The sequence below is a fragment of the Vitis vinifera genome, chromosome 2 (assembly GCF_030704535.1).
Source record: "Vitis vinifera cultivar Pinot Noir 40024 chromosome 2, ASM3070453v1".
In the NCBI taxonomy this organism is placed as follows: Eukaryota; Viridiplantae; Streptophyta; class Magnoliopsida; order Vitales; family Vitaceae; genus Vitis; species Vitis vinifera.
This window is the reverse complement of record NC_081806.1, coordinates 10,091,235-10,115,244: the sequence shown is the minus strand read 5'-3', so window position 1 is coordinate 10,115,244 and position 24,010 is coordinate 10,091,235.

Here is a 24,010-nt window from a genome sequence, read left to right as displayed (position 1 = left end):
ATTACCATAATGAAAAGAAAAATGAATAATATATATATATATATATAATAAAAAATAAAAATAAAGATTGCTCTTTGTCGGAATGAACCTTTCCCGGTAGAGGAAAGGAATAGTGATGGATTCCTATGGAGCATCTAGGAACAAGAAGATTCAATCGGATGATAAATTCTTACGTGGTCCAAGGAAAGAAAAGGTCTGCTATCTAAGAATAAGAAAACTAAATGTTTTAACCATAGAGGACTATGACAATGGCTATAGATTGTCCAAGTCCCAAAATTATTTTAAAAGCCATGTAGACACTTGAAGCAACGCCAATTCAAGTGATGGTGAATCCTGAGATAGAAAAAATTGCAAATATGAGCAAAATGATAATTATATTGCTTTTTTGGATGATATCAAATATGATGACAATTCTAAGTGTGAATTTGATAGTTTGGAAGACGGCCCTGTTTGAGGAGAGTTTGAAAATTAAGGCAAAGAAGTTAAAAGTGAATAATACATCTTTAAAAATAAATGTCGTAAATGACTTAAATTTAAGAATGCAAATCCGCTTGATGAAATTCTTGCCCTGAAAAGTGAAAAAATAAAATGAAATTCTTTAACAAGATAAAATTTATAAAGAATGAACATAATTTGTATTTGAGAAATAATTCTCAATCTTTAGAAATTAAAAGAATGACAAAAGACTTGGCCTCTAAAATTTAAAATTTTCACATGGGGATTTAGATGTTGAATGGAATCATTATTAAAGGGAAGTCCTCTAGGGATAAAAGAAGCCTTGGCTATGTGAACAAAGAGAAGACTCCTACTAGTGATGAAACAACATTTATTAAGGCTTAGGAAAGAGCTCCATCTTTGGTAGCCTCTACTAATACTTTCTTCGTTCAATAAATCTGGACATGAGCAAAGTATTTCTCTGGTATGTTCTTCAATACATTCCAACTTCCTTAGGAATCAAGTCTTGAACACAAAGAAAGGGAGAAGATCTCATACTAAGTCTATTTGGAAGAGTCAAGTAAGCATATTGCTTGAGGTTAGGCAAGTCTGGGTTAAGACATAATATCTTGTTGCTCTCCAAAATAAAGGTTTGGTCAATTTAAAAGTCATTCCTTTAAATTCTCTTAGGACTTCTCCTAAGAAATCTCTAAGAGCCTCCTTTTCCACTAAACATATCTTGTTCTAAAGCCTAGGGTCTTGGTTTAGTGTCTTACCTTTGTCCGTAATGTTGTGGTGTGAGCTTAAGAGTATTTAGGATTATTCATGTTATATTTTATTCTTAGAAGTCCATTTTTAGTGTGTTAGAGTCTAGGTCATGAGGTTAAAGGGAGTATATTTGGTCTTGAGTTTAGAACCTAGGATCATTGATTTAGACATGGATGAAAATTTCGGATAATTTCCCAAACCCAAAACAATCATAGCCCTGAACGTCGGTCGATCACTAGGCTAGTTTGCCCATTTGTTAAATAAAAAGCACCAGATAAATATATAGTAAAACCATCATAAAACAAAATATTAAAAGAATATTTTAATAAACAAATTAATTCTAATTATTTTATTTTTAAATTTCATTTAATTGATCACTAAAGATATAAAACCTATCATTATAATTTTCTTAATAGTTTTTTTATATCATTTATATAGTAATTAAATATTTAAAATATAAATATGAAAAAAATTTATGCATATATCATCATTTATTTTATATAATTTAATATAATTGAAATTAAATGGATTATAATTTTAAAATGAGATATATTAGAATCAAATATTACAATATTATTGTCGAATAACATTTGATGTAATTTAATAATAAATATATATTTATAAAATTCATTTTTTTATCAATGTATACGATATTATTATCAAATATGATTAATTATATCATATACATATATAATTTTTTTTATAAAAACACTTTAAAATATTTATTATTGTTTATTATATCATTTTTAGAGTTTTTCTCAATATTTTCATAAGTTTTGATCAATTTTAGGCTTATCGATTTTTTTTTTCCAATATATCAATCAATATATCCGTAAAATTGAAATACTGATATTTTCATTAATGAATTTAGAGGGGTTTAAATTTCTAAGAATGCAATGTCTATCATATTACATGCCTTTATTTTGATAATTTTTTGTTGGTTATTTGATATATTGTTGTTTTCAAAAATGAATTGAGTAATTTTATTGATCACACTGATCTTTGAAGTGTTTTTTCTTCTGTCTATTATCCCTAGAATCATTTTAGTTTCTTATTGGAATCTATTTACTAAGTAATTAAGGAGTTTGATATGATATGCTAATAAAATTCTCTATAGTATCTGGTTGATAGGAACTCCTTTGTTTAGTGGGTAAAATTTAGGATTTAGGAAATTCATGATCATGCCTACTTTGAATAAATTTGTAATATAATATTTGATATAATTCAACTATTTAAGATTTTTTTTCTTGAAGTGAAAAGGGATACATTGGTTTAATTATAAACCAAAAGTGAAAGTGTCACTTACAAAAACTGGAAAACCCCCTTGGAAAAGGCTTACCTATGCTTAAATGAAAATATGTTGAAAGAATGAGTTTTACCATGTTAAACAGAAATTTGGCTGAACTATTTTCAAATTGAATGAATATTAAATTAATTTAGAATATTGTATGAATTAATGAACTACTTGAGTTTGTAAATTGAATCTCTTTGATTGAATGGTAAGTTGATTTCCTCAATATCAACTACCTTGGATGATTTTGCTCTTATTATATCTCTTTCACTTTTGAATGGTTATAGGTACTAATTAAGTTTAATTCTATTTTTTGGTTAATTGTTTGTGAAGAAAGTGCGTGATTTAATCTTGCATCCAGTAGTTTTTACTTAGGTTTTTATGATTATAATAATTGATTAAGTTCTAATGTGTTTGGAGATCTATTGACATGTGAGTTTAGTCGGTTTGCTCCATTTTGAATTTTTGGGTGATTTTCCTCTCAAATTTATGTTACAAAAGATGTTTTGGGGGCTCTAACAAAAAGATAATATTTTTCCAAAATAATCCAAACTACAAAAATTAAACTATATATATATATATATATATATATATATATATATATATATATATATATATATATATATATATGGGAAATGTGTATTTGCATATGCTGATATGGAAATATTAGGAAAATGAGAACTCATATTTGCATATTTTAAAGTTTGTTATCTAATCCCAAAATAAGTAGTATTTTCATATTGCCAAATAGATGTTGCTACATAGCCTTAATAATAATAATAATCAGAAAATAACTTACAAAAAAATCCGACAACTAATATTTGTTGTTTCTTCCTCCTAATCATTTTTCATTTCTCTATAAATAAAACCCATGAACCTAATAAAAAATCTTAGCCCAAAATTTTCCTTTCTTTTGTTTTTTGGAGGGAAAACATCCAAAAACCCCAAATAAAGTCTCTCTTAAGGTTCCTATTCTTTTCACTTGCTCTCTGTCTCTCTTTATCTCTCTTCAATGACTGAGTTTATTACTTGCTATTGTTTTCAATTGCAATTAAATTTAATATAGATTTATTTTTTCAACTTCTCAAGGTTGATTTCTTTTCAGGTATGAGTTTTTGAAATAATTTTCAACTCGAATTAGTTGATTTCAGAGGTATTCCATGCTATTTGTTTTTTTTTTTCTCTGGTATGTTGTTTGATTTTCTAAGGTTTGGTTTATTATCATTTTCCTTGGGAATTTGTATGGTTTATTTTTTGTGTTTTTATATAATTTTTCATTAGGTTTCGAGAGAGGTTAGATTAGTGCTTTTAGTTTTTCATTTTTAGTTGCTTTTGGTGTATAGTTGGTGAGATTTAGAGTAAGTGTTTGGAATTTTGATTTTATGTGGATCTAGTTTTGTTGCATAACTTTTTCAAAACCTAGGATAGTTGAGATGGGTGCTTTAGTTTTAAGTTTTAGTTGATTTTGGTGTGGTAATGAGTCAGATTTTGAGTCTGGGTTCAAAATTTGGTTATGTGGAGATCTAATATTGGTGCTTAGTTTCTCAAAATTCAGAATAGTAGAGATTGACCGTCTGATTTCATGTTTTTAGTTAATGCTGGAGTTAGGTTTGGGTGCCCAAGTGGGCTAACCCAACCCGACCCAAATAAATGAGAAAATGGGGGAGCGGTTTCTTGGAGTTTTAAAACTACCCAAAAACTGCCACTATTAAAAATAAATAATTTTTTTATTTTTTATTTTTTATTTTTTATTCTCTATATGAGAAGTCTCTCTTCTCTTTCCTTGAAAAACCAGAGAAAGAATATGTTTTCTCTTCTCTCTCGGAAAACAAAAATGAAGAATGCATTTTCTTTTCTCCCTTGAAATAAACAAGAAAGAATACAAGTCTTCTGAAGAAACAAAAAGGTCCTCTCTTGAAGTTATTCCTAGTTTTTTTTTCGTGAAACGAAGATTAAGGCTCTTGTGTTGTGAGAAACGAATGATTATCGTATTCGTAGTTTCATTCATGACTTGAGGCGACAAATTTGGCTAGTGAAACAACCAATCTGGATCTTAAGGCATTTTAGAAGATAACTAAGAAGCTTTATTATTCATCATTGATATCAGAGCCTTAATAGGTTGTTTTCTGGTTTTTATTTTTATTTTTATTTTGTTTTTTCTCTGTTTCAAAAGAAGAAGAGCGTTTTTCATTTTCTTTGAAAAAGAAATAAGTAGAGAAAGAAATGTTTTTTGGTTATAGTTCCAGAAAAACACAATTCATTAATTTAAAAATATATATCTAGAGTTATGGAAGACATTGTGAATAATCCTAATATTGTTGTTCATTTTAGCTTTAAGAGAGAATATTAGTTTTTTTTTTCTACATGTTACTTTTTTATGCTTTGTACATGAAATGTAAATATCTTATATGCAAGATATGACATGAATATTTATCGTTTGAAAAATAAGTATGTTTTTTATGTACATGCATGTCTTTAATTCTTTTGTATATGTTATTGATACATGCTAGTTGTATAATATATTTTTTTATGGAGTGGGATGTTTTAGGCTAAAAAGAAATTTAAGTAATTTCTTGCCTAAAATTAGAAATACTTTCATAGATTATTTCTAATTTGTAATAATTAAAATTGAATATAGGAGCTTATTGGGAACATAGTGGACTTTCATTTCTATTGCAATCTAAGGTTATTACACATTAGACAATGATTAGAGCAGGTAAAAGTATCAATATCTATAAAAGTATTGATTAATAAGATTGTGTAATATCTCTAAGTAGTTGAATATATTGACTACAACTAGGAAAATCATAGTATAATTAAACAAAGATGAGAAACCGAATGACGATAATTACAAGATTTGGTATCGAAAAGTTCAGTATTTTCTTGAAGAGTGAGAGACTCTTAATACACTGAATCATGTCATGTAAGAACCTAAACAAGGAAACTCTGCTTAACATAGAAGAGATCAGGAGGCTTATATGGCCTAGAAGAAAAAGAGTTCTTTAACTCACATTACATTGTTGAACTATATGTAAGATGATCTCTTGATTGAGTATGAGGTTTACTAAACTACTCATGAAATGTGGCAAGCTCTAAAGGAAAAGTATGGTGAACTTTCAGCTACTAAGCTGAGAGAACTTGTAATGAAATTTGAAAATTACAAGATCTGACCAAACCATACAATGAAACAACATCTCAGAGAGATGAAAAGAATGATAAGAGAGCTTAAGACATCCGAACATGTCCTCACTGATGAGCAACAGGTTGAGGCAGTCATCAAATCTTTACCAAAGAGTTGGGAACACATGGTGGTGAACATGAGACACAATGAGAGTGTCAAGACCTTTGATGATATAGTTCACCATCTTGAATTGGAAGCCGAGCGAGTTGTGGTTCCTAGGCTTAAGTAGCTGAATCCAGTTCTAACAAAAACTTCCGGCTTTAAGTGTAATAGAAAATTCTTTAAGAAGAATAAGAGATTTGAAGATGTTTCAAAGAAAGAAAAAATTGAGACGCGCAAGAAATTTAAGCGTGCTAAGAAGGATAAGAGCAAACTCAAATGTTATAATTGTGGCAACTAAGGTCACTTTACTTGTGAGTGCACTGAGTCAAACTAGACTTAGTTCCTGCTAACCATATAGCTAGAGACTAAGAAGCATATGTAAAGTTTCGATGAATTAGTTTCGGTACAAGATGAATCTATGTAGGAAACAACTTTAAAGTTGAGGTCAAGGGTATTGGAATGTGTAAATTGGAGTTGCGTAGAGGATGTACCCTATTCCTACATGATGTTCTTTATGCTCCAGATATTTGATGAAATTTGGTCTCTATGTTAGTTCTTCTTGGTTTAGGTTTCAATTTGAATTTTCATGATTCAGTAATGGAGTTGTATTTGGGAACAACATACTATGGTTCTGGATTTATTTTGAATGGTTTTATGGTTCTTGACATTGATAATAGTGTATTATTTAATACTAATGATAGTTATTATCCGTTGATGACTACTTCTAGAAATAAATGTGATAATGTGATCATATGACATGTTAGACTTGGGCATATTGGACAAGAAAGAATGAATAGACTAGTTAGAGAAAATCTACTAAGTCAATTCACTAAAATTGATATGTCAACTTGTGAATATTACCTAGCTGGTAAGATAACAAGAAAACCATTTGGAAAAGGAACTAGAACTGAAATACCATTGCAATTGATCCATTATGACATATGTGGTCCTATGAGTGTTAGAACAAGGCATGACGCCTTGTATTTCATCACATTTATAGATGACTTTACTCGTTACGGTCATGTTTATTTGATTTTTCATAAGTCAGAAGTATTAGATTGCTTCAGACGCTATATTGATTTAGTTGAGAATCAGTTGGATCAAAAGATTAAAACATTAAAAATAGACCGGGGTAGAGAATATCTATCAGAACAATTTAAAGATTTATGTGATGAAAAGGGTATTGGTACACAATAGACTATTCCAAGGACTCCACGACAAAATGTTGTTGCTAAGAGAAGGAATAGAATGTTGCTACACATGGTTAGATCAATGGTGGCTCAAGCCAATCCTCTTATTTCATATTGGGGAGATGCATTGTTAACTACTTCTCATGTACTTAACCAAGTACCCTTAAAGTTTGTTTCATCTACTCCATATGAGTTATGGAATAATTGAAAGCCTAACCCTAGCAATTTGTGACCTTGGAGGTCAATGGCTTATGTTCACAATCCTTATCATAAATATGGAAAATTAGGTCATGGAGGAAGGAAATGTATCTTTATAAGATACAGTGAACACTCCAAAGGGTATGTGTTCATAGGTGAGAATGAAGAATTAACAGTAACTGAATTAGAATCACGAGATGTCACTTTCTTAGAGGACTATTTCCTAAGTACAAGTGAGACTGATAGAGATTTACATCTTTATGAAATGATGGATCCCGACATAAGATCCATACCCGAATAACAATTGATGCTTGAATCGAGTGGGAGTGAACTAGTACTTGTAGCAAGTATAGTAAAAGAGTTGATATTGAGAAAAAGTTTTCGATAAATTATTCCTCGACGACGATTTGAGATTGAAAGGGAAGTTCATATTGTCACTCAATATGATGATGTTGAGCCCAAGCCGGTTCAAAAGACTCGTACTTGTCCAACTAAGGATGAATGGAGAAAAACAATGGAAGAATAATTGGAGTGGATGCGATAGAATCATGTCTAGGACTTGGTTGATCTGCCTTCAAATTGAAAAGCTATTGGGAACAAATGGGTTCTTAAAATAAAACGAAAGGCAGATGGATCCATTGAAAATTATAAAGCTCGATTAATGGCTAAAGGGTATACAACAACAAGATGGTATAGACAATAAGAAAACCATCTATCCAGTAGTTAGGTTTGCCTTAATTTGCCTCATTCTAGTTATAGTAGCTCATATAGATTTAGAGCTACGCTAAATGGATGCTAAGATAACTTTCCTTAATGGAGAGTTGAATAAAGAAATCTATATGGAATAACCAATGGATTTCATTATCCAAGGCCAATAGCACAAAGTGTGCAAGTTAAATTAATTGAAATATGGTCTTAAAGAATCATCCAGACAATGACACTTAAGATTTCATTGTGTAATAACTTTGTATGTTTTCACAATGATTGATGAAGACTATTGTGTTTATATTAAGCAAAATAAAGATAAATGTGTTATTATCTTTATACATGGATGATATACTTATAGTTGGAAATGATTTGGAGTTTGTATAAATCATTTAAAGATGGTTGTCATCTACTTTTGAGATGAAAGATATGAGAGAAGCATTTTACATTCTTGGAGTAAAGATCCATGGTGATCGTTCTCACAAACTAGTGACTCTTTTACATGAGCACGATATTAAGAATATCCTTGAATGATTCAATATGCAAGATTGTAATCCCATTGACACTCCATTTGCAAGAGGTGAAAACCTAAGTAAAGAAATGGATCCAAAGACTCCAAAAAAAAAAAAAAAAAACAAAAACTAATGTTCCCTACTCTAGTGTTGTTAGGAGTTTAATGTATGCTACGATGTGCACAAGACTATATATATCTACTATGTTGTTGGGATGGTGAGTCGTTACCAAGAAAACCTTAGAATGATGCATTGGAAAACAGTAAAGAGAATTCTTCGGTATCTAATAGGCATTGTGGAATATTCCTTTTGTTATCAACATCTAGATACACATTCTTGCTTAACAGTGGTGCCAAATTATGGAAAAGCAAGAAACAAACTTGTATAACTTTGTCAACCATTGAAGCCGAATTTACTGTTCTTCAGTTGTAATATAAGAAGTTGTATGGTTGAAAAGATTTTTGCAAAGGTTGGGAATAGTTAAGGATGTTTTTGAGCTAATGATAGTCCAAGGTGACAGTCAATTTGAGACCATTTCTGCAAATGATCCAAAATATCATGGAAGAATTAAATATCTAGATAACAAGAATAATTTTATAAGAGATATTATTGCACGAAGAGAAAATGATCCTGAAATGGTTGTTGATCCATTCACAAAATCCATTCCAAGAAACATGTTTTTTGTACATGTAAAGTCATTGGGATTGTGTAGGTTATGATCTATGTGGATCATATGTCATGGATCATTATTGATTGGATATAAGATACTTTATACATGATAAAATGATATGAATATTTGTTATTCATATAATTGAATATGTAATTGGTACTTACATATATATGTATGTTAATAGGCAGAGATTGGCTCTCACACATGAGAAACTGCCCCAATCAATATGTTTATGAGTTGGGATGAGACACAGTATACTAATGTTGATAAATAAGTGAAAAGTATACGAGAAATGATGAGTGTCGCCTTGATTAAGTATCAAGATGAGGTCTATAGTAAATGACATCTTGACCAAATGTAATTGCCCACAATTAAATTTACCTATTTGAATCGGACTTGAGTTTTAGCATAAAAGGTTTAAGGAAAACCATAGAGGCAAAACTCAAACAAGCTGCTAGTGTGAAGCTCTTAGTTGAGGTCCGTAAGGTTGTAGTTTGACATACACTCTCTAAGTGAAGAGAAACCACCATAGCATGTATTTCATACTACATGTGTTTGAATGTGACTAATAAGGAAAGTGAGTGATTAATCCTTGCATCCTCACTGTGTGAGATCCTTAAGGCTTATTGCAATTATAATAACCCATATTGTACTCTTTTTACTTTTGACTATGTTTTGAGGTGACAAACTAATATTGCTACTTTGGTATGTTTCCAACGAAAATGAAATAATTTATCCTTATAGGGCATATTGGGCAAACAGTTAATTTGGATCTAAAAGGCATGAGCTCATAAGGAAGACTTTTTTGAGTTACATTGATAAAAATGTGTTCATGATCGACTGGTTATATTGCTTTCGTAGCTGATATAATTATGAATGCATTTATAATGTTAGATGGTATACAACTTTAAGGGATTAAGTGTATACATTAAAACGTAACTAAATAAGTCTGGGATACAATGAGACATGATTATTATTGTTCACTCATAATTTTTTGGGGTTGAGCTACTATGTATCCCTAACAGGTGCATAAGTTTATACTTCCCAAATTGTAGGTGTGCTCGCATAGTCACACAACCCATTTGCCTGTATGAATGACCTTCAAAAGTGGAATAGAATGGACTTGGATGAGTGATCGGGCTAGTTCAGTCCATCTTGTGCAAGTAGGAAATGTTGGAGTTAGGTTTGGGTGCCCAAGTAGGCTGACCCAACCCGACCCAAATAAATGAGAAAATGGGGAAGCAGTTTCTAGGAGTTTTAAATCTACCCAGAAACTACCACTATTAAAAATAAAAAAAAAGTTTTTTTATTTTTTATTCTCTCTGTGAGAAGTCTCTCTTCTTGAAAAACCAGAGAAATAATATGTTTTCTCTTCTTTCTTGAAAAATGAAAATGAAGAATGCATTTTTTTTTCTCCCTTGAAATAAACGAGAAATAATACAATTCTTCTAAAGAAACAAAAAGGTCATCTCTTGAAGTTATTCCTAGTTTTCTTCATGAAACAAAGGTTAAAGCTCTTGTGCCGTGAAAAAGGAATGATTCTCATATTTGTAGTTTCATTCATGACTTGAGGTGACAAATTTGGCTAGTGAAACAACCAATCTGGATCTTGGGCATTTCAAAAGGTAACTTGGAAACTTTATTATTCATCAGTTAATGTTGGTGTAGTAATTGTTGAGATTGAGTTTGTACCTGTAGTTGATTTTACAAGGATTTAGATTTGGTGCCTTTCACAATTTAGTATAGTGGAGACATTTCTTTTTAAAAAATCTTCTTTTACTATATTTTTTTTTATAGAGATTTGATAGTTTAATTGGTTTTGGCACGGAAATGAGTAAGATTTTGAGTCTCTGTAAGAAGTGCATTAGAGCCCTTGAATAGAAAAATGCAAGATGCCAAATATTTTCTAAGTTAGTCAGTAGCAAAAGTAATGGTTAAAAAAAGAGGAGATCTTATTTCACAATAAAATGAATTTAAAAATGGTGTCTATGTAATTTTTAATTAGGTTTTGGGATAATATTTTTTTTCAATTATTTTGCCATTGAGCAAAAACTTTCAAATATTTTGACTTAAGTTTTTAGTCAAAATATTCTATATTTTATGAATGTAGAAGTAATTTTTTTTTTTTTTGAAATTTTATTAGGTTAAACATAAAGATTTGTGTATAAACATATGTTTTGTATGATATAGAGACTCATTCATTACTTGTTTTATTACCAATATTTAGTTTCCAAATCTTGAACATACTCATTCTTCAACCTATTCTTCCTCTTAGGAAAGAAGAATTACAATTATAATATTTTGCATTTAGCATGAAGCCTATAGCTTATGCAAGAAACTATATGATTGGTATGTAATTAATAGTGAAATCTAACGATATTACAAGCCTGTATCAATTTGATAATTTATCAACTATTTAATAGAAGATGTACATTATAAAAACTTTTATCGTAGAGTACTCTACTATGCAACACAAAATAGCCCCAAGATGTAGTGGTTTGGAATGCATGATGTTTGTTTCATGTTGGGTATAATCTATGCTCCTTTTGTGTGTTTATTTTTCATAACTTAGTTCTCTATAATTGGTTTGCATATTGAGATTATTTTTTATTAATATTCATTCTCTCAAAGTGAATGGGAGATATGTTAAGGTTTGTGCACATACCCATGTTTTTCTTCCATTTTCCTTTCTTGTCTTAGAGTTGAACAAAAAAAAAAAAATAAAAAAAATAAATCACAAAGTATTAATCTATGATTAGTATTCCCACATACTCACTAGGAAATAGTGATGCTTCAAGAAAGGTAAATGGACCAAGCTTTATTAAAAGAGATTATCTAGGTTCTATATCTACATCATTGGAAATTTTTGATAAGAGCTTTGAGTTTATTGTTTTTTATGTAATGTTTATAGAATTTTTATGATTGCTATATATAAATTTCAACAAAATGAAATTTTTTTATCATTAGATCCCTTTTGGGGAAATTGGAAAGAAAATGAGGATTCAATTTATGGTGGTCGTGGTTCCTTTAAGGTTGGTTGGTTGCTACCATATTAGAGAGCTAGAGTGGTAATATCTAAGAACAAATACAAGAAAGGAAAATGTAGGAAGGTTGTGCCTAATTAGTTAAGAAAGAGTTGAGTCTCATTTGCGGATTATAGCTAATTGGTCACTCCATCACATATTGATTTCACATATTGATTTGAACAATTCTTTGTCTCGAGTTTCGAACTTTTTAGAATCATTTTGATAGTTAGAGTTGAGATATTTAACTTCACTACTTGAAAATGTAGTAGTACCTTGAATGCTCAATTCTATTACATAATAGTTTCGTTGTTAATTACTTTTTGAGTTGATGTTTTATCCTTTTAGAGTAATTTTGATGAAGATATTTAATTTTTATGACATTATCATAGTATAGGATAATCAATTGAATTCAATATACACCATTCTTTATAATATGTTCTTCAAAGTTTTCTTTTTATTAATCTAGTGAACTCATGGAAATTTAAGAAAAAACTCTTAGAAATGAATTTAGAAGTATAATAAACATTTTAAAGTTGTTTTGTTGAAAAAATTGATATATGTATATATGATTTGCGATATTAAATTTAATTATTTCATGTGGATCAATAAAAAATGTAAATTTTGTAAGTGTACAATCATTATGAAGCTAGATGAAAGATTTGATTTCATTAAATATCAATAATTTGTACATATTACATTGTAATGACCCTTTAGTATAAAAATGATGACCGATGTGGTTCAATGGAATTGATAGATGAATGAATCCCATCTTGTTGCTGGAGACAATATTAGTACCAAGTTAATGAGTCTTGATAGTATTGATTAAAAATCCCAAGATGCCATGCATAGATCTCTTGAGTCCTACCCACTACATCTACATGGATGGGATACTCTAGGTTCACCCATGTACTTGTGTCAAATCCTCCTTGCATCTAATATGGAACATGATATGAGTCGTATGACATTAGTGTAGAAGGAGAATGACTAGGCATACCATACTCTTCATCCGTTGAGCTTGAAGGTTGACCATAACCCATCACATAAGGAGTGTAAACGTTAGCCTCATTAGATGAGTCACTAAATTGATTCCCTATACTCATAGACTCAAAACTAGCTAAAAATAACTGCTCACTAAATGGTGGTGCCATCGTCCGTTCTCTTCCTCTATACGAGTTCCTAATAGCTTTTATGCTTGGACCAACTCTTCTAAAGCCATGGTCTTCATCTTGGGTGCAGTGTGTGAAATCATCTTCATAGGTGAATAGGCTCATTGGCTATTGACTTTATTGTTATTGCCCAATATCTTCTCCTACATTATCACCTTCATCATCAGTTCTACCTCTTGAACCATTGTAACTAGAAACAGAAGTACCAACAACATTAGGTCTACTACTTTGCCCAACACTTGTGGAGTCAGCCGAGGGATGTGAATTCAATGCTGCCTCAAATGAATGATCAATGTCTTTGCTAAAACTCTCACTATGAACTTCTTCAAACAACAATCGATCAACATCAACACCAAATTCTTGAGCATGAGCGACAATCCATGGATTAGGATTTTTGATTTCATCATCCAAGTGTAGAGGCCTACCATTGGAACAATTAATTATTCTCTTCTTCACCCACCTTGGCTGAAATGTCAAGGAGATCAAGGTAATATTTCACATCAACTCTATCATTTTCTATCTCCATATCGCATAACTTTAGGTTCATATTATAATAACAAAAAACTAATTGTTGCAATCAGGGGTAAACCAGACGTTTTCATTGCTTCATGTGAGTGAGAGCGAATGTGCTCCAATTTCTTTCACAGGCAGAAGATGATGTAGTTTGTGAAAGAACTTTGATGGTCAATTTCCTCAATGTTGGCGTATGGTTTCCATACATGAACCACTATTCATCTGTAACCAAATTCATAATTATATAAATACTTATGTTGTGAATTTACAATAATAATAATCAATTTAGTTTTCTATTAAGAAATAGTACTCATCAGGAACCATGGTTGACTTTACGACAATCGCTGCTCGTTCACCAAATCCTTTTTTCATGTCTTGAAAAAGTATAAGCTATGTATTCAATATTCAATATGTGAATATAATATTTTTAGTAAACGTTCAAATAAATTGATGAAAAAAAATATTTTTAGTTTACCTAATTTCAAAATTGACTAAGTGATTCAGTAGTTGGGTTTAATTTCGCAAAAATGTCATGGATTGCTTAGAATAGTTCGGGATTTTTACCAACTCCACACTTGTATTGAAACCTTGGATTTAAAAAATATGTTATAATAATATTAAGTTAGTATTTTATACGAGAAAAAATTATATAACATCAAGACTAAGAACTTATGAAGATAGATTGTGGTTAATTACCTGTTGCATGAAGTGGATGTTTCAGTATTTTCTCCCAACGATCTTTTATTATTTCAAGCATCCATTCTCTAGCTTGTTGATGAATGGAGTTTTCTTTCATCACTTGTATAAGCTCGTATACAAAGGGTCTTGTGGGAACAACTTCTGAATCTACGAGATGAAGCACCACGAATAGTGGCTCATATAATGAAATTAATTTTATCACTTTGTCCCAATACGGATGGCCAAACATTAATTTCTCCACTTCTTGACTGATTTTTATCCGACTGAGCTTCTGTTGTGCCCATTGATCACTCATAAACAATTTCTTCAAATCAACCATTTTTTTAAGAAGACTATCAAGAGCAATATAATAGCTAACCTCTTACTCCAGGTCGAATAATGTCTCCATCACAGAACTTTCTAATTTCTGCAAGTAACCAACCATGGTTGTAAATGAAATTGGTTATCTTCCAAGCATTACTTATCACTTTTGAAACACTTGGTTTTTTGGCAATATCTTCAAACATTAAGTCGATGCATTGTGTCGCACATAAAGTTCAATATAAGTTAAACTTTTTCATCAACAGTTTGTCTACTTTCACGAACGCCGATCCATTATATGTGACAATTTGGACCATGTTTTCTTTCCCAACATCTTTGATAACACTCTTCAATAGCTTGTATATATATTTATGGTTTTTAATATTGTTAGATGCATTGATTGACTTAAGGAACACCATGGTCCTTCTTGAATAGGCCATGAAATTAATTACACTTAATTTTGTGGGCCCTGTCCATTCATCAGACATTACTGTGCATGCATATGTCTTCTATTTTGCTCTTTGTTGGTTCACATAAGCTTCCATTTCAGCATACTCCATTTCCAAGTACTTGTTCTTTATTTCATATGGAGATGGAGGTTCGAATCCCTTCAACTTTAAAATGTTTATTATACTGATGTCACCCTTGTCGATCCACTAAATGTAGGTCGATATCTATCAAACAAAGTGAAGGTATCCCTTATTGTAAACCAAACTATCACAAAAGCCTTTCAGGTTAATGCCACTCAACACTATTGAAATAGATAAGAGGTGACATCATTTGCTAATTGTCCTTATATGCCAGACATATCTCAAGAAGATGTACAACCAACTTTTTAGGAAGACCTATAAATAACATTACTTTACATAAGTAATGCCATGGATGAAAATATCATGATATATCGGAGATATATCGTATCGGGAAAAATTGCCAAATATCGTCGATACTTCCCTATATATCGACGATATTTTAGCTTGCTCAAAGCGCAATTTGGGTGGTCAACATGGGCACTGGTGCGGTCAACGCGTGGGTGCTACAATCAAAGCTAAAAAATGAGCTTTATTTTTTGCAGTTGAAGGGATTTGAACCCCCAACAAAACATTCACCCTTCAGGTGACCTACCACTAGAGCTGGTTTGCCCCTTATTATATATAATGTACCAAACATATATATAGTAAAAGTTAGTATATAAACAAAATTTTAAAAAAATATTTGAAAGAACAAATTAATTATAATTATTTTATAATTAAACGAAAAAATCTCATTTAATTGATTGTCAAAAATATAAAAATTATTATGATAATTTTCTTCATAGTGTTTTTAATATCATTAATAGATTAATTAAATATTAAAAAATTGTACATTTATCATCATTTATTTTATATCATTTAATACAATTGAATTAAATGAATCATAATTTTAAAATTAAATATATTTTAAAATTAGACATATTATAATCAAATATCACAATATTATTTGAAATAATATTTTATGTAATTTAATAACAAATATATACTTATAAAATTCATATTTTTTTTAATCAACGTATAGAATATTATTATCAAATATGATAAATCATATTATACATATATCAAATTATTTAACAAAACAACTTTAAAATGTCTATCATACTTCTAATTATATTTCTATGAGGTTTATATATATATTTCTATGAATTTTGATCAATTTTAGGTCTATCGAGTTTTTTTTTCCAAAATATCCGCTGATATATCTGTAAAATCGAAGTACCAATATATTCGTGATTACCGATATTTTCATCTTTGAGCAATGCTACTACATTATGATTAATGGTAAAATACTAAAACTGTAATTACTTATCCAATCGTTTATACATCCAACTAGCCTTTATATAATGTTAAGACATGCAAAGGGTTATTCACTTGTGTAAAAGGTAGTCTCCACCTATATTCCAACGGATTTATCTATAATGCCTCATTAGGTCATTCATGATTCAAGCCTGTAGGACTCTCCACTTGTAAATCACCTCTCATGTTAAGATTCAAATGTGGAGCTTATGGACCATCGAAACTAGGACGACCAACATGTAGCCTCTCCCATGACCATTACCAAAAAAAGAAAAAAGAAAAAACAATATTAAGTGGGGTTAGATAGATATAAAATATAGTGGAATTAGAAGTTTCTATAGTAGATATTTGTTTAAAAGAATAGTTGCACTCATAATAGTATGATAGGTTTAGACCAAATCGAACTGCAAAATACAAATAAGTTAGATAACAACACTAAAGTATTTTGCATAATTTGATTTTAAGTACTTAGATGCACCTACTGCACCAAAGTTAAAAAAAAAAAAAAAAACATGATCAATTTTACCCTATAGAACAAAGATAGATATGTCTAAAAGAATTTAGAAAAGAGACGTCACCTTTGTCATCTGCACCTATAATGTCATGTGCAAATCACCCAATTAATCATATTATTATATTATACAAAGTAAAATATTTTTAACTTATACTATAAAAATAATTTATGGTGTCACTATTTATGGGGTCACTTTTAAAATAATGACACCATAGGGCTTAAAATTCATAAAGGTGACACATCATATCAAAATTTTCAATTAGGATGGATGATGTTAATTTTAGGTTTATATTATCATTTTTCGAAAAGTGACACCATATTAAATAATTTTTACAAAATATTATAACTCAATGGGTAATGATAGTATATAAAAAGCTCATTGCTTCCACTTACCCACAATCCAAAAAACCTCATTCCATAACCCTAAACATAATTTTCTTCTACCTCTTCTCACACCCATAGCTAACATACAACCGCTCTTCTCTACTTTGTGGACCCTCTAGTAACCCAAAATCTCTTAGATCTATTATTTTCATTTTTTTTATTAATTTCAAAATCTTTATTAGTACAATTGATTTATATGCATTGATTTGGTATATTTGTAATGTGGATTGTGTAAATAATGTTTTTTTTATTGAGTTGTAGGAAAGTAAAAACTAGGTTTAAGATTCCACCATATCTTTTGTTTTATTGTTAAACCCATAAACCCCAAAACGAATGAAAATAAGATAAATGAATGATTTTTTAAATATATGTCATACTCATAATGGGAGATAAATATTTTGCAGCATTAAATTTTCTTTTGATCTTGTTGGAAATTTCCTTTGATGGTACTTTCTATTTGTTTTATAAGAATATTATAGTATATTATGATGAGGATATTGATGGGTGGTATTTGAAAAATAATTTTTGAGGAAATTATTCTCAACATTGTCATCTCACACAAAAGGAAAAATGAAATAGTTTCCATATCATGTTAGAGTCGATTTGGAATGTTGGAATTAACAATGAGAAATTAATTTTATTTTTTTATTTATTAATGTAAATGAATTGTTTTTTAAAATTTAAATAGGAATGAAAATTTTTATGATTATAAAAATCAAATCTTATATTTTTATTTTATTTTATTTTTTTCTATTCTCTTACATGGTATTATGGTTCATCTCTCATCTTGTTCTATTCATATTTTTCTATTATGAAAATATGCTCTCTTTTTTTACCTTATTTTTCTTATTACTTTTATATGTGTTGGCCAAACTTTAGAGTAATTTGAGATTGAGGATGAAATTTCCCTTTCAAGGTTAGGAAATTTCTATAAAATCCTTTTATTACATAATTTTTTTTCAATTCCTTCCATAAAACTCTTCATTTTTATTTTTTTTTTACTTTTTTTTATTTTTGAAGAAGATGTTTGATAATATTCTTTTGATCTTCTATGAAATTTCCTTTTATCAAACTATTTTTTTATTTTTAAAGAATATTATTGTATGTTGTGATGAGAATATTGGTCGATGATATTTGGAAAATAATTTTTGGGAAAATTATTCTCAATATTGTCGTCTTCTATCAAAAGAAAAATGAAATAGTTTCCATATCATGTGTGCAAAAATATTTGGAGTCAGTTTGGAATGTTGAAATTAACAATGAGAAATTAATTTTATTTTTTATTTATTAATGTAATTGAATTGTTTTTTAAAATTAAAAAAGGAATGAAAATTTTTATGATTATAAAATTAAATCTTATATTTTGATTTTTTTTCTATTTTTTTTACATGGTATTATGGTTCATCTCTCCTCTCATTCTATTTTATTCATATTCCTATATTTGGTTCACAATCTAAGGAAAGCAAAAAAATTATTTGATTTTTTTTTTAAGATTTTGTTTCAATCCAATATAGAATTTTCTATGTAAACAAAAGTACCTAGTTGAATTTGTTAGTAGGTTTGATTGGGTTTTTGTAACAATAAATTGATCATTTGATAAATAATATTGGGATCCAACTAGAAGGATTGGATTCTAAAAATATTTTGATTTTGTAGTTTTTTTTTTTTTTTTTCTCGAATTGTTTTTATTTGAGTTCAAATATGTCTACTTTGTTATGAGATTCATTAAAGAGATAATTGTTGATTTTATACTTATTTCATTAAAGGTTTTACTCATTTAATGAATTGTACATAGTTTTATACTTCCACTTATTGTGATATTGACGTTATTCTTATTTGATAAAAAAAAAAAAACATATTCTCAAGTAGGATTCAATGAAATTAGAGGGAAATGGGCTACTTTTGTGTTATAACTAGTCATGAATCATGATGATGCATCATGATCATGCATGGTGAGTCTCTTAGTTGCTACATAAAATTTTCATTGGTATTGTATAACATTACTTATTCTTTATAAACTATTTTTATATCAAAATGGGATAAAGAAAAAAAGAAAACATTAGTACTTGATTTGTTTATTTTTTATAACTTCAATTAATTTTTATTTTCAATATGAACTCTAAAACTCGTTAAACTATGAAATACATGTATATACTCTTGGGAGGATGTATGAAGAATAAAATGAAAGGATAAAGAAACAACAAGACTTTGGGTTTTTTTATGTGACTCTTATGTACTGAGAATTTTGGGTTTTTGCATGCAACTCTTGTATCATCTTATGGTTAGTTGGTTTTATGCATATGAAATGCAGGAATGCATGAATGTTGGGATGTTTAACATTCCTAAATCATGTTTTAATGTGTATTCACTTTCCTTTTTATAGTTTTGGTGGGTTTGATGTATTTGATGTACTATCTTTTTGTGAACATTTGATATACAAATATTATTGGATGATGTAATGTATTACAGGTTAATCCATAAATAGTATGAAAATATAAGTTAAATATGATATGATTATTATATTTATGGATAAAATGTAAACAAGTTGATCTTATTTGTTAATAAGCATTATAAAAATTTACATAGCTCTATATCAAATTAAGCATCATTAGAAATATATGGTGTCGCTTCTAAATGTGTCACCATTTATCTATTTTGGTGTCACTTCCAAATACGTCACCAATTGGTACCCTCTATGGTGTTAGTGGATAAGGTGATGCTATGTTGTAGTGACACTCTATGTTTATGGTGACTCATTATAAACGTTACCATATATATTTTTCCTTATACGTTTGTTAAGTGAAAAATGAACTTTTATAGAGTTTCCCTTATAACATAAACATTCTTCTATGTACAAAGTCACTTGATTAATCATATTATGATATTATGTATAACCAAATATTGTCAACCAAGCCTAAGAAATGTAATATATAAATTTCAAATAAAACAAATGTAGATAAACTAACTTAAATAAAAGTAAAATATTTCCAATTTATTTGTTTGTAAAGTGAAAAAAAAAATTGACAGAATTCCCCCTATAACATAAACATTAATGTCCCATGTACAAATCATTTGATTTATCATATTATGATATTACACATCATCAAATATAATTAACAAAGCCTAATAAAAGAAACAAATACATGAACATGGACATTACATCAAAATTATGACAACTATCATTGTACATCATAACATTAGAAGCTCAATGTTAATAACATAGAAGCATCATGAATCCTCATCACCCTTATTTGAGATATTATGAACTCTCATCACTTTTATTCTTATTTCAACAAAAACAAAGATTGTGACCACTTTGTGTGCCTAGTCCACATATATATAATGGAAGTTTTGTCTTCTCTAATATCCATTTCATTATGAAAACAAGTTGATTTAAGTCATCCAATTGACATGTGTTTCATCAACTGAAAAGGCACAACAAATGGACTATTGTATAGAGACCACTCATACTCATTATGAATGAGGTAAGATAGAGGTGCCTAGGTGTTCAAGGACAACCTTAAAGTGTAACAATGTTAAATAAATTTTTTTAAATCAACTAAATGATTATGGCATGTTGCTATAGTTCGGTTGCATGGGAATCCATCTGTCTTTCCACATATACATGCATGTTCATATACGTTAACATGATATGTTTGACCATCATTTAAATAATCCATACTCTCCTGACTAGATTTTGTTTCCCTAAATGTGTTTATACAAAACCACCACATGACATCCCCTCTTAATCATTTTTCTCTTAATCTTATCATCAATATATAGGGTGATTCTTCACTTGAAGCTATAAAACTACCACCACGTTCCATCCTAACAATAAAGTAACTATTCACCCAAAAAAAAGTTAACTAAACTAAAACAATTGTTAGCAAGTTGTGTGCCCCTTTAAGCACATGACTATTGAAGATCTCTGACATGTTTATAGTGATAATGTGATATCTTCAATCTCTATCATGAGAAAGTGTTCATTTATAAAAAAGAATGGTGTCTAACCAAAGTAGTGCATTTAGATGAATCCTCCCGATAATCTCTATATGATTGCTGAATTTTTCCATATTTGTTTCCAAGATGCTCTATATACAAGGTTTTATAGGATTTTATCCTTGAATTGGGTTATAAAATTACTAGTAAGATGACACACAAATTCTATGATATGTGTATGACTTAAACCAACTAAGGGACTTATCACCAATTGTAGCCATGATACTTGGATGTTGATAAAAGAAAAAATAACACAAAAACCCCTCCTCTAAGTTACTCCATTTCTAATGCATGCTAAAAGGCATCCTCAACCATCAATATTTTCACCATATAATATTAAAGAATCTAATGGGAATAATTGATTATTCTCATCACAACCCATACAAATCATTAAAGTGTCCTTGTTATTTAGATGTGTACCATTAATGCTCATAACAAGGCAAAAACGCTTGAAACCTTCTATAGGTGAATGAAATCTCAAAAAAATCTCGCAATAATACCTTTTCATTTCACATATTTTCAAGGGATTTTTTTGAAACTACAACTCATTTTAGATTTATTTACTCTAAGGCACTGAAAAAATAGGATAACTCTACATATGACTTGTAAAAATCATCATATAGAGTTATCATTACTTTCAATTTGTTTTTTAAAGCCTTCTTATATGAAATATGATATCCAAATTTCTAAATATCACTAGCTTCAATAGCAACTACTAAAAGTTTAAATTACATCTTAATCATTGGTTTGATGTAGGCAACAACTAAATTCAAGTCCAATTGAAAATAATTTTGTTTGATTCAAAGATTGACATATGTGTATGAGTCATTCTATTTCTTTACTACAAATAAAGTTATTTCTTTAACAAACATGGTGCAAAGTCCCCATGGACATTGAGACTCTTCAGTTTTCTTACATCTCAACACTAGTAATGCCTTTATCAATGAAACAACAATGTACTCTTGATTTGACTAATTAAGTACATTTTTACAACACAACGCAAATCAACTTTAGAGTTAAATGCCTACCGAATTGTGAACTCTTCTTTTGAATTTCCTATACAAGTGTTCTCCTATGAAATCTAATGACTAGATATAACATTACCAATGTTCTCTACATTTTCAAACTATGGCAATGGTGTAAAATGATATTGAACTAGAAAGGCTTTATTGGATGTTCTAGGTTTAGGTTGTTTGAAGTGTCACAATCTTCACCATTCATAGTTGCATACCTCTTGTATTCAATTTTCACTATTTCTCATATGGTTAGAAATGACAAACCAAAGTTAGTATGATTATCTTTGTCATCACCAAATTCAAAGGCCTTTGGTCCACTATGTTGAACATCCTCACTTCCTTTACTTAGATACTAACCTTCTCTCTCTTTGTTTTCTTCATCATCATTATCTTTCTTATGCCCATCACTACAAAGATAGGAGGCTATCATGGTGGTTATAGGTTGCGTCTATAAATAAGTATTGTTGTGACTATATCATATTGTTGTGAAATTTGGTCACGACAAAGCGCCACTATAACTAGCATAAACAAAGAATATAGTCATGACTAATAGTATCCTCCTTATATGGGAAAACAAAATATAACAACCAAGTAGAGCATATGACTAAAAGTTTGTAATATAACCATGATCATTTAGTTTCAAAACTTAAAAGATATATACAACTAAAAATTTGCTATGTTTCATGACCATAGGTTTTATATAGTCACATTTTTTTTATTGTGGTTGTGACTAAAAGTGCAATAGGAAAAATAATCCTTAGGAACCAAGGCATTTAGTGGTGATTTTATTTTGACCACAATTATAAAGTTTTAAAACCTCCATAACATTCCTCGATTGATTACATTGATAGAAAAATTAAAATAGTACACTTGCATAGATTAATTTTCAATACATAGGAAAATGTATATTAATTTTCTTTATATAGGAAAAAGAAAATGTATACTAATTTTTTCATGTATACTAATTTATCAATATTCCTTTATAATTTGCACTAAAAAAATGTATGGAATAAAAAGAATAAGGAAAAAAAAATCATAATCAGCCATTACAATGTCAATGTACAATGTAAGATTGTAAAAAAACTTATTTAAACCTTTAAAAGGACTTCCTCATCCTTAGTTTTTCTTTAACTCCTTTGGCCTGGGCTTTCATTTTCATATTTTTATTTTTACTACACATTGGTTTTGAATGTGATATGTGTAGGAAGAGTGTAAATGTGAAAAAGTGTTTTAGCGAATTCGACTATTTTTTTTTAATTCAAAATAATTTTTTTAAAATTTTAAGTTTTATTCCATTTGACTTAGTCTTATATTTTTTGGGAGTCCTATTGGGATTGTGCTAGTGGAGTCTCGTTTCACTTATAAGTAGAATCTCATTCCACTTTCAGTCTTATTCCACTTACAAGTAGAGTCCCGTTGGGACTATGTTAGTGGCCTATAAAAACAGGTCATCCTCTCACTCTCAAATATGAATAACAATTTTTTCAAAGAGTTTTTTTTTTTTTTTTTTTTTTC